Source organism: Pungitius pungitius, chromosome 8 (genome assembly GCF_949316345.1).
Source record: "Pungitius pungitius chromosome 8, fPunPun2.1, whole genome shotgun sequence".
NCBI lineage: Eukaryota > Metazoa > Chordata > Actinopteri > Perciformes > Gasterosteidae > Pungitius > Pungitius pungitius.
In genome coordinates this window covers 9,722,958-9,737,389 of record NC_084907.1, presented here as the reverse complement: position 1 = coordinate 9,737,389, position 14,432 = coordinate 9,722,958, and the positions used below count along the sequence as shown (strand labels likewise).

At 41.9% G+C, this 14,432-nt stretch overlaps 1 protein-coding gene across 29 annotated transcripts in view; it reads right to left on the bottom strand.

The window, feature by feature from the left end:
* nfasca (neurofascin homolog (chicken) a) overlaps positions 1-14,432 on the bottom strand; it is a 102,761-nt gene that overhangs the window by 56,251 nt on the left and 32,078 nt on the right. For all 29 annotated transcript variants that reach the window (XR_009956801.1, XR_005114118.2, XR_005114116.2 and 26 more), the window contains one exon: positions 4,176-4,237. The gene's annotated coding sequence lies outside the window, so the exon portion shown is untranslated. The remainder of the gene's footprint in view (positions 1-4,175; positions 4,238-14,432) is intronic.

Here is a 14,432-nt window from a genome sequence, read left to right as displayed (position 1 = left end):
GCCGCCGCTGTCGGGTCTCAAGGTCCGGGAACCAGGGCTCGTGAGTGGCTGGGGGGCAAGCGCCCCGCCGAACCACCTTTGGATTCCTGCGGGAACCCGCAAAGGTGACTCGGGCTCCCAATATTGGGTGTACCCAATCGAACCCTGCTGAGTCCTTCCATGGTCGCGTCATTCTTTCACATGCGGGATTGCCGGTGCAGGCGGAAGCAGGACTCAAATGCAGGATTCCCAGACGAAGTGTGCTCTTTATTCAAAAAACAGGACAACGTGCACCGACGGAAAGTAACACGGACAATGACGCGACAAAGGACAACTGGCACACAGGGCTTAAATACACAAGGGAGGTGCAGGTGATTGGACACAGGTGGAATCAATCACGCAATCACAAGACAAGGCAGGAAGTGAAGTTAACCCAGGACCACAAGAGACATGAAACTTCAAACTAAAACAGGAAGCGAAGCCAAACCGTGACATAAACTAGTGCTGTCAGTTAAACACGTGAATGCAAACCCATTTTAACAACGTCAATTTTTTTATCGCAAGCCAATCCACTTTTCCATATTGAAAGGAGCATTACAATGAATAAAAAAATTCTGGAAAAAAATAAATAAAGGGACATTTAGCATAGATAGAAATTAGCGATTAATAGGGATTTTGAGTCAACTATGACATAATGACAGCACTACAATAAACATGTGGTTAAATCTACTCAAACAAAGTGTTTAGGTTGTTTTTTTGTAGTGTAACAATATTTTTTTAGGTAAATCTCAGATTCTCAGTGGCACAAGAAGAGAGTGTGTGCTGGGAATCGTGGGGTTGTTGGTTCAAACCCCTGCTGTGTTGATGTGTCGCTGAGCAACACACCCCTTATTGCTTCCTTTAGTACACTGCTCCCACCAAGTGGGATGGGTTGAATGCATTCTGTTGTCTCAGTACCTGTACTCTGCTATGACCAAAAGACCTTTGAACTTTCTTCTTCCCTTATTAAGTAATGGTTAATGAGTTATGTTGTTCAATTTTTAAATTGTTACTTCACATTTCTTGAGTGAGACTATTTTCTTTAAGTAAAGCTTACCTTCCCTGAATAAATAAGTCATATATTATAGTCAATAACAATTATTAGGTATTAAGTGCTTACAATCTAAAGTATATATTTAATCTTTTTTGTAAATAATCAGTTTAGACTACTTTAAGCATGTGGTGAAATCTACCCAAACAAAACGAGTGCAAATTATTACCTCACATTCATTCAGTAAATTCTATATGGTGTTTTTTATAGTGCAGTGAAAAACTGAGGCTGAGTGCACAATAGCCAGAAAAAGGGTCAGTGAACTTCACATACTAAATAGTACACATACCACATATGGAACCTCACAGCTTGAAATGATATCAGCTATATCACAGACTACAAAAAACAAAATCAGTATCTCCACCACATGAATATTGGCACATATTTTCACATTTGCCTTCAAGCCACGGTTGGTGATGTAGCTCAAACATTTTGTATTAAAAATAAAAATCAGATAAGATCAATGGCCAATGTCGGTTTTAAGTCCGTCAAATAATTTTGTTCATCCTAAATGAACCTGACAACTGGTATCTTGTTTTCCCCAACACCACTGCCTAAAGTACCTTGACTGCAAAGAAAAACATATCCAAATTGTACACTTCTCAGCACAGCTTGCATTAGAACATGCGCACATCGTAGGGAGACACAACCACAGCAATGGTGACTTGTTCACTTCCGGTAGGAGATAACACATTATGTTGTGGCTAATCGTGGCAATCTTACAGACAAATTAACACCAAAACTGATCCTTGAGCAAGTATTGTTCACAGATAAATAGTTTTGAAGCTTGTGTTACAAACCCACATTTTAATTCTTAGAGTAACATCTGCTTTGCTTGTTTATTTTTTTATGCACTGAGTGCTGAATCACAGTGTTTAAGACTGTTAAAGAGTGTATCAGAGCTCTCAACTTTTCCAAAAAACCTTTGAGTATGTATGTGGAATATGTACATTGCAAGTAGTTTCAAGTTACCAGCTGACATAGTTTGGTTCACAGTTGCAGAGAACGATTCACAGGGTGACCTAATAGATGAGACACAACTCAACCAGGTCAGAGCTACCTTAGTTCTGCCTGAGGTCCAAAACGTCAGGCACACATTATCATCACAAACACAAACACTGATGGCATGAACACAAATGGCTGAAGTTCTGCCTGGTTTTTCCCTTCTAGGTCCTGTGCTGCAGGCTCTAACAGAGATAGATTGGCCTGTTGCAGGCTATTTCCAAAAGGAACATGTTCATTTGTATTATGTGTGCAGTGTACATTGTGTATCAGTGAGCCCTGCTTAGTGACCTTCCAAGAGATTTGCCAGAAGCGCGCTCCAAGTGAAAATCATGACACAGACGGGTAGAAATGTTAACCCACTTCTACAAGCTGTGTTAATTTGCTAAATGAGGCTGTTAAGAAAGGCATTCTTTAAATATCATATGACTCCATCCATTAGACGTCGAGGAGACATTCAACAGTCCCGTCAGGTCGTGTGCAATCAATCAAGTCTTATTCGGCTGCTGAATGTTTTTATTAGGGCTCATTTTAGGACCATTTTCCTCATATCCGAACATTTCTAAAAGTTGGTTTTACATGGATGAGGAAGCTTAGAGTACATCACATACTGCAGACACACTACAGTACTGGACATGTAGAATGTCTTCTAACATCATTTTGCCAAACGGTTTTTACCTTATTATTTTACTGTCATCTATTCGCTTTAACCTCGTTCAATTACACATCCAGTCCATTGTTGTGCTTCCTATTCCTATTGAGATTCCATTAGAGTCATTTTGGATGAAACTACGTGCTGATGGTGCTTTTCTGGCATAAACACATAGAGGGAACAGGGCCGAGGTGATGAAATTTCAATTTTCTATGTGCATTTGTTTGTGTATATGTAAACATGTCCCAAAACATGGAAATCCCTCTTGTGTACATGTGAAGAGCAGGTCTGTGTCTTTTTATATGCATTACTGCTTATAGCTCAATCTGTGTTCTGCTGTATTTGCAGAAGCTTGAGCTTTGCTACTAATATGTCTTCAAATTTTTTGACTTTTTAAATTCTGTCACTTAAAACTACAAAAATAAAAAAATGTAAAATGTAGGTGTTGCAAATCATGTATTTGTTGGATGAGAGCGCTATACACTTTACCCAGATGATGTGCGATTACTCCTAAAATAAAAGACCCTTAGAATATTCCTACCTTTATCTTTGCCTACACTAAAATTGCACCTCATAGTAAAGTACTATTTGAAGACAGTGGAGTGGAGTGGAAAGCAGCACCTATAAAGGCCGCTGCATTCATATAACTGCTATGACACGTTCATGTGAGTGTTTATGACTAAAAGAGAATCCTGGAAGATGAACCATGAAACAGCATGGTCTAGTTGGCAGTGGTGGAAATTTGCATAACAAATCTATACTTTTCCCTGCTTCTCAATGTGACTGAGATTAGAAGTAATACAACTTCTTATACACAATGTATTCACTGCATATACTAAATTAATGAATGTGAATGTAGGTCACACAGATCTGTGCTACTCCAATGTAGCATGAAGAAAATGGAAGATAAAAAGCTAAAAGCTTTGCTCTGGGTATAAATCCTGTCCATTTCTTCCCTTGTTCTATCGCTGTAAGACAGCGGCAAAGCTGCAGGCATTGACACACAATCTAAACCATTTCTCTGACCTCCATACACATCCCCAACACGGCATTACCAAATCTGTTCTTCCAGCAGCCCAAACGTGTACCAACCCTCACACACAATTCCCCTCAGCGTGACAGCACTCTTACGGCTTCCACGTGCACGCAGATGAATACTGTATGTACGATCGAGCCAGCCGCCTAAATCCCCCTCTGGTACAAAGGCAACCGCAGCTGTGTGAACATAGAACAACATCCTGTTGTTGTGGCCCTTACCAGCTGAAACCGTGGCCACATTCCCAATGAAAACAGGTACAATTTTCGGAACAAAATGCAAGGAACGGTTGCAAGGAGAACGTGAGATTTAGTTTAACATTCCACAGCTATTCTGGTTTCTATGTGGCGTGGCTTTTGAAAAGGCTCTTTGCTACAGTGTGTCTGTCTAATGCTAGTTGCTGATGGTTAACTTACGCTCACTGATGTGGCTCCTTATGGTCCGTCTGTCCACACTCGGATGTGGCCTCTTCACAGACCTGGTGAGACACGGAGACAACAGATGAACAATACAATACAGCAAAGTACAGCATATATGGGAGCATTTACTACCATTCTAATATCCCCAACACGGGCTGGGGTGTGATACTGGAAGAGCAAGGTCCGAGAGGACTGTTATAATAAAATAACTCAAATAAACCAAGACTCCAATGAGCTGTGCTGACTTCTCATTAGCCCGTGTAAGATGCAGAACTACAGCAGACAGCAGACAGCAGCACACACACACACAAACACAGCCGCCTCAGGACTGTCTACAACGCCTTGTTTCTTCAGCTATGCGCTTGTGCTTTCAAGGAGCTCGTCTCTACGCTGCCCGTAGGATCACAGGATGCTCTTTCCCTCTTTCTTTTGTCCTTGCTGTCTGTGTTGCTGCTGCTGCAAACACTCACACAAATACAGAGACACAGTCTAACCCGCATTCTGCCTGGAGGTCTGCGTAAAAGACTCTACGGGGATATAAACCCAGCAAACACACACACACTGCCGTACAGTTTGTGCTTGGGTTACTCTGCAAAGGAACCATACGATACTGTGCAAAGTAAACGCTGATTGCAGACTGCTAGCACCGGCTCACTTCTTCATAACCCCCTCACACACATTTTTACTGTCATTTCAATGAGTGCAAAGCTTCATTTGGTGAGGCAGTAGCACCCTGTGTACCTTTAAATACACTTTACACTGCAGTGTTTCCCCTAAGTTTGACACTTTGCGTAGACGAACAGACCGGCGGATGGGCTGATGGGGGGGGCAGGTGAAAACACTGCTTTGATGAGTGCAACTCATTTCAATTGTGATCAGCAGGTATCAGAGGTCCAGATGGTCCAACGGCCTTACAGACTCTGTCACTACTTAAACCTGTTATAACCATGGCCTTGTGTTGATTTCAATTCATACTGGGGATGAACCATGTAAATAATGACAATTCAATGTACTAGTAGGCATGTCCTATCCATATCCATGAGGCCACTGATCACGTTGTGTATTTTAATGGCTAATAAAATTTCAAGCAGTTGTTTTATATAGCATCTGACCTCATTTAAGGCAGGGTCCCCAACCACCTGCAGACGTAGCAGGCCGTGGGCCAATTGGTGGCGGGCCACACCACAGAAGGAATTTTTTTGTCATTTTGTTCAAACTTCTTTTCTGAAAAATGTTTTTATCTTGAAAAATTACGGGATTCGCTTCTAATTACGTTGCGCTTCCTTGGTGCTTTCTGGTGCCCTTCCCCACTAAAACAGCTTCAACAGTATATTTTTCCAGTTTAGGTCAATTTTAGGGGAAAACAGTGCAGTAGTGATAGCAGCTACATCCATCCTTTATAATCAACCCGACATGCCTTTCTTCATGCCACAAAAGCAAAATTTAGTTATTTAGTAATTTAGCGAGTAACAAATTTCTGTCCCCAACATTGGATGCATCTACAGCAGTGGTTCTCAACTGGTCTGGCTCCGGGACCCACCATCACCCCTTAATGACAACCCGCGACTCAAATCGAGGAACATTCTCAACATCTCAAATTCATTCAAAATCAAGTTCATAAGCTGAATTTCATATTCAGGATGTTTAATCATCCTAAAAACCCAATGTCTCAGAATGGTTTGACCCAACAAGACACTCCGCTGCATTAAAAAAGTCCCTTCAAAATAAAATCACAGGATGATTTTTTTTTCCCATGCAAAGGCCCGCGACCCACTAAAAACGGGTTCGACCCACCAGTTGAGAATCACTGATCTACAGGATGTAACGATTACAAATCATTTCACAGTGTTTAAAGGTTCACAAACTCTACCAGTCATTCGTCACACAGACTAGTGCTGGTACTGAGCTTCTGTCTCATTGACTGATTCTCAGCTTTTGGTTCTCTGGATGACACAGGTAGACTATCGTCAGATGTTACTGAACCGTAAGAGACCACAGCTCAATGTTCTCTGCTTGTAGCCTCTTTCAAATACAGATATTTCTTAGCTGTTACATCATCCTTACTCCTCTGTTAAGAATAAAGAGTTCATCCAATAGTTAAACAAGCAGTACACCCCCTCTGAATACAGTATGTCATATATTGAACATCTGTGGTTGTTGAACTGGGTTAAGTGCGTTGCCAAAGGGCACAGGAGTAGTATGCCCTACTTGAGGAGACTGCAGAGCTGACATGCACAGCACAAACTCTCCTTATTATCTTGTTTTTCTGAGGAACAGTCTCAGCTGGCTTGGGAACACCCTGAAGTTGTGAACGTGACCCACCGTCCTCCCACAACATTATGTTGAATCGACCCATGCAGCAGCACTTTACCTACGCATGGCAGGGTTGACTGTGATCATTCTGGTCGTGGTCCACGTCGATGGGTGTAAATGGCGATAATCATGAGTTGAGCTTAAACCGCAGAGAAAATCGATTTAAACTTACATCTTCAAACTTGTTCTGTCCCTACTGCCCCGTAAAGGGAGCTGAACTGAGCCAGAACCAACTTCAGTACAGTGTACTCATCACCAACAAATATATGAGTGCTTCCCACCGTTCTAAACATTAGTGTCCACGAAGTCCATGAATATGAAAATACTTCAAACGCATCTCCAACAAGGTTATTACACTTTATTATGGGTGTGCCATTTTCGGAGCAGTGACTGGTAGCCAGTGCAATTCAGATGGCAACGCAACCATCTTAACAACGACCCAAAAAAATGTAAAAGCTAGTACAAGTGTGATGAGGCATATTGGTCCCTGGGCTTTACAAGTACTGTGCTGTGAGAAATGAATAAGTGCTGTATGTGATCATGAAATCAAAAGTCTGTCTTGTTTGTTACAAAAACAGTAAACGTTTATGATGTGATATTTTAAAATGTTAAAAACTTTTTGGTTTTACAATATTTTGTGTTAATTTTCCATATATTATTCCAGGCATTTCCTGTACATAGTTTCTATGCAGCATCATTTAGTCTCAATCCCTTTTATAGAGTGTATCAATCATTTTAAGCCAAAATGTTTTAAGTATATATATTTTTTGCATTAAACAAAAGCCAAAAGTGTGCAAATGCTATGATCAAAGAAGGAAGCTGATAAAGATTTGCTCCGTCTCCCAGTACAAAGCACTTAATGACGAACTAATTAAAGAATACAGGAATGCTGTATTTAGAGATATAGATATATAGTATGTGGAAGGTGATTATAGAGCAGCTTATAATTATACATAATTACACAACAAAGGTTGTACGTAAGAATAGACAGCAGTGGTTGTATGTAATGGTGGATGGAAGATGCACAAAATATACACCCTACGTACATGGAGCATTATATTATGTATGACATCTCACACACAACAAGGCAAAATGTATCTATGTTTCAGATTCAATGATATTGATTTTCTCATCAGATAATATGTCCCCGAAATTGTTGGTATTTCTTAATATTGAAACACAATATAAGCAAGTTAGTCTGGTGGTCATTTTGCTTTGTTTTCCTCACAGAGTGTGAAGTAAATAAAGAAACGACTGATGTCCTTGATGCTCTCTATTAAACACACATAGAGAAGCTCTCTGAGCTACTCTCAACAACCTCATGGGACAGTGAGCAGTGTGTGTGTGTGTGTGTGTGTGTGTGTGTGTGTGTGTGGCCACTCTGATGTCCAGTCTATCACTTGCTATTCCCTGATCTATAACAGGTCTAGCACTCCCCAACTCACTAATGACTGTCCCAGAGGTGTGTATGTGTTTGTGTGTGTAGAACATCCATACAGGCATATAACCCCCCGCCCCCATATGCCTACAGCAATGGCCTTTGAACCCATGACAGTGCTGAACACACACACACACACTCACAAACATGCATTGAGAGGCAATGGCAATAAGTTGCTCAAGCACACACTAGAAGGTCACAGGTCACAAGCTAAAGTGACGTCCTTAGTATTGATCGGGGCTATTCAAAAACTAGGCCTAGTTAGGCATAATTTCCTCACCTAAAGATCGGGAACATCATGATAATGTTTGCCCTATGATTTGATAACTATTGAAGTAGGCTAGCAGTTGAAATAACGTCTGTATTTAGTCAACAACTGGTTATGAAATTAAAAAATAGGACTGTTGAGGCTGCAGACAATAGCCAATAAAGATTTTGCTGCCAAAGCTTCACCAAGATGGCCTCCACGTTTTCCTTTCACGTGGCGCCGCCTCCCACCGTTTAGACGCTCTGTTTGCCACTTTGCACGGTCTAGTTACAAAGAAGCATTGAACCCTCTTGTGGATCTGCTTCAACCGAGCCTGGGATAACATACATATTGGAAATTCAGAAGCGTCTGAAAGCTGGATGGGCCACAATAGGTCCTTGTTCCCTCCTGTACATTGCACACCAAAGGAACAACATTTTAATTTGGCACAAATGGTAAATATATGCAAGTTAATGACGCATCGAACCCTTACCTCCACAACACATGCTTTACTTCCTTCAGAGTGCTCAGATCCAGAAAGGTAGACTGTCCCCTCCCATTTAACCGTATTTACACATGAATGGACACATTATGTATGTATGTGTGAAATGAACCCTCCTTTCCTTGACAAAACACCGCTCAATTAACCTCACCCCCCCTCTATAGAAGCAGGGCAGGGACAAAAAACAGCGGTGTCAGATTGCAAACCCAGCCCTCTGCACCAAGCTCCACCCCCAGGGAAGGTAAGATGGAGGGAATGAGGATGGAGGAGGGAGGGGAGAGTGCAGGGTGAGCGTGTGGTTGCCAGGCGATACCGTGTGGATATGAGGATGTCATGCTCGGCGGGAGCTGTGGCTCGATGTTGCAGAATGACCTACTTTTAATCAACAGGGAAAGACAGAGCGTTGGTAAAGTGGGTGGCTGAGGATGCAGCAGGAGGATGAGCTTGTTCTCCGGTTGCAAACAGTAAAGAAATAGCAAGAGGGGAAGACAGTAAATAATTAAAAGGATGTCTCACAAGGTCAAGTGAGGAGAAAGGAAAAGAAAGAAGCACAGAAGGGAGGCCGTAAAAGGGAAGTTGGTGTTTGTGCTTTAATCTAAATATCTACAGAAATGAATGTGGACGAATCCTCAAAACATTACAATACCAGCCCAATCAGACATACATGGAAACATGAATCCATTTATGGATGGATGGGTATAGACGCACAAGCAGACGTCTTATCTCTCACCCAACAGCTGTGTGACTGAACCAGGCACACATCAGCTGGGGCTCTCCATGACCTAACTTTAAAGAACCACCAACCAGGCTCTCATACCAGAATGTAGTATCAATCCCACTATAGGCGGAAGTAAAATAACTACGTGTCCATTTCTCTGTGGTTTGTGTTGACTGTAAACACGTTTTCCTCATCTTCATTTTAACTATTTTCCTGAACCTTAGCAAACCCTAACCGTAAACTTGGCCCACCTTGAAGCAGATTTATTTGACATTGACTGTGAGGACTCTAGCTACAGTTAGTGAAACGGTAAAGTTAACAGTGCAACCTTTCTCCTGGCTGACCTTCATCATGACTGCTTTATATTTACCTTCCAGGTCTGTGCTGGAACGATAGATATCAAATCAGTCATATCCTTTGTATCACATGCCATTTTTCATAAAAGACCAAAACAATCTCCATGTGTGGTTTCCATGAATCTAACTCGGTGACCATACAAACCAGTGGGTTTGTGAGCATTTACAAAGGAGAACACATCATATCCAGCCACCCAAAGCCTCTGCAACTCACAATGTCTGAACTGGAAATACGAGAGGCGGGGGCACCCCAATCAGTTGGTTCCCCCTTGTCAGTTTCTACCCATCACAGCCATGAAGACAGGATGGGCGCAGGCAGAGAGGGGGGTGGGGTGACAGGAGATGGACAGATAAGCACAAGGAATAGAACAGGAAGAAGATGGGAAAAAGAAGGGGAACAAAATATTGCAGAATTTACATTTAGTACAGCATTTCAATACAACTCAATCCCTTAAAGATGTAATATATGCCATTTAAGGAAAAACTACCTTCAATTTATGACACAAATAATTGATATTGAGTCCCAGCTTAGAACTAACCCTCTGAATGGAATGGTCCTTCTGTGTTTTATGCAGTCAATTGGGAGTGATGGATTGGTTTCTCCTCCTTAGTGGCCGGGACTCAATTGTGAACCAACTCTCTCTACTGAGGAACCCTTCTGTCTTTTTGATAGACCATGAATTAGAAGAATTTCTGAAAAATTCTTAACAGTCCATTCTATTCTATATTTTATATGTCAAACTTCTGCTCAGATCATGATCTTTATAACAGAGAACGTAGTCGTTGTGACATCAACTGCTGTTGTGAAGAGGATATCTGTCAATTACGCCCTAAAGCATCCCCTGCTTCATGGCCTCTTTGACTCTAAATGGACCACCATGCTGTAAGAAGACTTGAAAATAGATATTTCAGACCATTAACTCATATTTAGAATGTTTACTGAGGCAATGAATCAGGAGAAAAGTAGAGTTATTTTCTCATAGACTTCTACAGGATCAGAGGAGTCGCCTCCTGGTGGTCATTAGAGAGAATGCAGGCATTAACACACTTGCATTGGATGTATTCGGCGGCATCTGTGGTTACCACCAAGCACCTCAATCCATGCGTCATCTGAAATATTGAACAGCTCCCGCTGACATGCAAACTACGCTAAAGACGTCTCTCCTCTCCGACATCACGATATCACGTATTCATGGCATACAAAGAGGCTATTTAGTGATCCCTGCAGGCACAATCTTTGCCAGTCAAAAGCCACGCCCACCCGCTGAGAGCTGGCAGCCACACAAATATATTCAGCAGCACCGTAAAAGGCTTCCTGTGTAGGATTCAAGATTCAAGAACAAAAGATCTACCTCGCTATTCTTTCTTTAACTATTTCTTTATGTGCTATTATGGAAAGTAGTATTTCTCTGACACTCTGACCACCACCACTTCATTTTTCCATATGCAATGATGCTCTTTGTATGGTGCAGTATTTCGCTTTGAGTCCACACAAGCAGGCCATCAGGCAGTGAAACAGTGAGCATACACAGATGAGAGGGCTGCAGCCAGCTGGAGGTTAAATAAATGTTAGATCGGTGTGAGGGCTCAGCTAGAGGCTTATGACAGGACCGCTGCAGCTCTGCTCAACTGGAAATGGCTTATTAGTGTGTGTGTGTGTGTGTGTGTGTGTGTGTGTGTGTGTGTGTGTGTGTGTGTGTGCGCGTGTGTGTGTCCATGCGCTTCTGCTGATTAGTCAAAGACAGAAAGGACACAATTGTCCGTGCCCATCCAGGACACCACGGCACATGTAGTTCTGACACTGATATCGCCTGACAAATGATTTGTCGGTGCTGAACAGAGCAGGTCAGCATAAATAAAATGTTGCCATGAACAAATGCATATTGTAGCTAACAGGAGTTTAGGGTACAGATATTTTGCCACACATTTACAACAATAATTCAGAGCCATCTTATCACAAAGAGTGAAACCTGGAACAAATGTGTAGCGGCTGCAGAGTAGCTAGCATTGGTTTGAGTTCTGTATGTAAAGGTTAGATAACAAATAAAGTCAACGTTAGTTGTTCTAGCTCATGTTAGTGCATGTGAGCGTGCTCCCCCGGCAGTGCCCACTCGAAGGTTACAGCTGGTAACACCGCCCTGACCAACGTTGTCGTCATGGCAGCGTAGCAACTCTCTGGTTTCCCCTCAGGTAAACCACATTAGCTCTGTTAGCTATTAGCTGCGTGTGTGGAGAGCCATCTAGATGCAACAAGTCAAGCCTTGTTGCATTTCTGGGTTCTGTATGGACCATCTGTGTCTATCTACGTTCTGGTCAAAATTCCCAAAAGATATGACCTTCACCTGATTTCGTTAAATGTAAATTAACTTCCAATGATTTCATTTCAATAATTAATTCAGATATTCAAAGTACAACGAGAACTGCCTTGTCGTAATATAAATAAGGAAAGTGTAAACAAATTGCTACTTCGGAGGCAAAACACACGTTGACGAGGAGGCCCTCATAAGTACAGAAATACAAGGATATGTGTCTGTGTGATTGTCTGTTTGGGTCCAGAGTTAATGCTCCTTTGTGCCAGACAGATTAAATGAGAGGAATAGTCTGGTCCTCTCTCTCTTTAGTTTTTTTCTCTCCTGCACTCACACCCCCACCTGTCTTTAAATTACCTTCCTATCTCCTCTCCTTTATTCTCATCTCTGTCAATCTTTTTTTCCCTCTGCCAACGGGATCTCCTTATCTTTGATCGCTCGTCTCCACCTAATGCTCACTCTCTTTACCCTTATTTTATCCCTTTATCTTTCTTATTGTGTCACTTCTATCCCTCCTGGTCCCTTCTACTCCACCTAACCCCCTCATCCTCACTTTTTCCAACCATCCATCCCATCTCTTCCTCTATGCCTGCATTACCACTCCGCCTCATTAGCACATCTGGATCTCACTTTGTGCTCACCCTCCAACGACTGGCCCCTCAAGCAATCCCTCCCCCCCAAAGGACCTTTCCTCCAACCTCCTTTTTCAACTTCCTCTTTCCTCCTCGCCTCCACCTCCACTCCTCCTCGTCCAATGAGAAAACACCCCGGTCACCATGGCTCCTTAGCAACAGCCCCATAAGGGCTAGGAGAAGGGATGGAGGTGGGGGAGGAACGGGGAGGAAGAGATTATGGGGGGGTAAGAAGGGATGAAGATGAAGAAGAGGAGGTGAATGGGGAGACCAACCCCAGCGGGAGTGTGAGGCTCGAGGTGTGTTTGCTATTATCAAAGCTTTGCATCTGAGTATATGTGTGTGAAAAGAAGGGCTGTATTTGTGTGTGTGTGTGTGTGTGTGTGTGTGTGTGTGTGTGTGTGTGTGTGTGTGTGTGTGTGTGTGTGTGTGTGAGAGAGAGAGAGAGGGGAAGAAGATGGAGCTAAAGTGCAACCCCTGCGTTTTATTTGAGTGTGTGTTTGTTTTAATGCAACAAAGGCTGAATTCACAGTACAAAGAAAAGAAAAAGGGGCTCCATAAAAGCCAGTGTTTCTCATTTAAATTTTGATTAATAAAAAAACAGCCTAATAGCAAAGCCAAAGATGGGTCTGAGGAACAAGCACACTGCGCTAAGCTCCCCAGTGACTCCTTGAAAGAAGGAATGAATAAACATGAATCAAGCTTGGGTTTCCTGGATTCTTCTCATAAGGGGCATGTGGTAAAAGTGTGTCCTTTTACTGGTCACTAACCTCAACCTTTCATTTCATGTGGGTCTACAGATCTGAAGCTGTGCTGTCGCGACTGTGGATGAAGCTGAAGGCTTCAAGGCCCTCAAGGCATTAAAAACAAATATCTGGAATTAATAAGTGAAATACAAAACAAAACAATATATATATATATATATATATATATATATATATATATATATATATATATATATATATATATATATATATATATATATATGGCCATGGATGTCAAGTTGTTGGAGGCAGAAACCGTGTCAGTTCATTCATGTATATCAATACAGACAATCATTCTGCTAATAATGCTAAAATAAATTACATCACCTACACGTTGGGATATGTTTCTTCGGTGGACAGCTGAGGTCATGTGTGGGGCTTCCATTAAAATGTGATGAAGAGGTTTCATGCAGGACATGCCTGTCATATCTGGGACAGTTCCTCTGTAATGTCTTCATTGCACAGTTCACATGTCAGCCTCAGCCTGCTATTGCATTTTAAGGATTCTTCCTCATCTTTACTGTCACTCTGAATGGATTATTGTTCATTTTATTTCTCCTAGTGTTTGCTTTACTGGTTTTAGGATATTATCTTGGCATAAAAATGTTGTGAGATGTGTGCTTCTATTGATCAATAAATAATGTCCTACTGTAATTTACAATAATACCCCTCCTCTATTATTTTTTCATAGTTTTTAGGATTATATGAACCCAACCCATTTCATTCCCGTATTGGAATGAAATCACAGGAAAATTAATTTGTTTGGGGTTCATGGCGGTGTAGTAACCCAGGCGGGTTCAGCCGACATGTGACTTGCTAGGGACAGTGGATAGAGGCGTGGTGTGATGTCAACACTCTTTACCTAAATTAATGTTTTCAGGTTTCTCCTTTCCACTATTTTCCTCCTCAAGCTGTAAAATGACACGAGGTCCATAACGGGATGTGTGTCCACTTCCTGAACAGGGACAAAGTGAA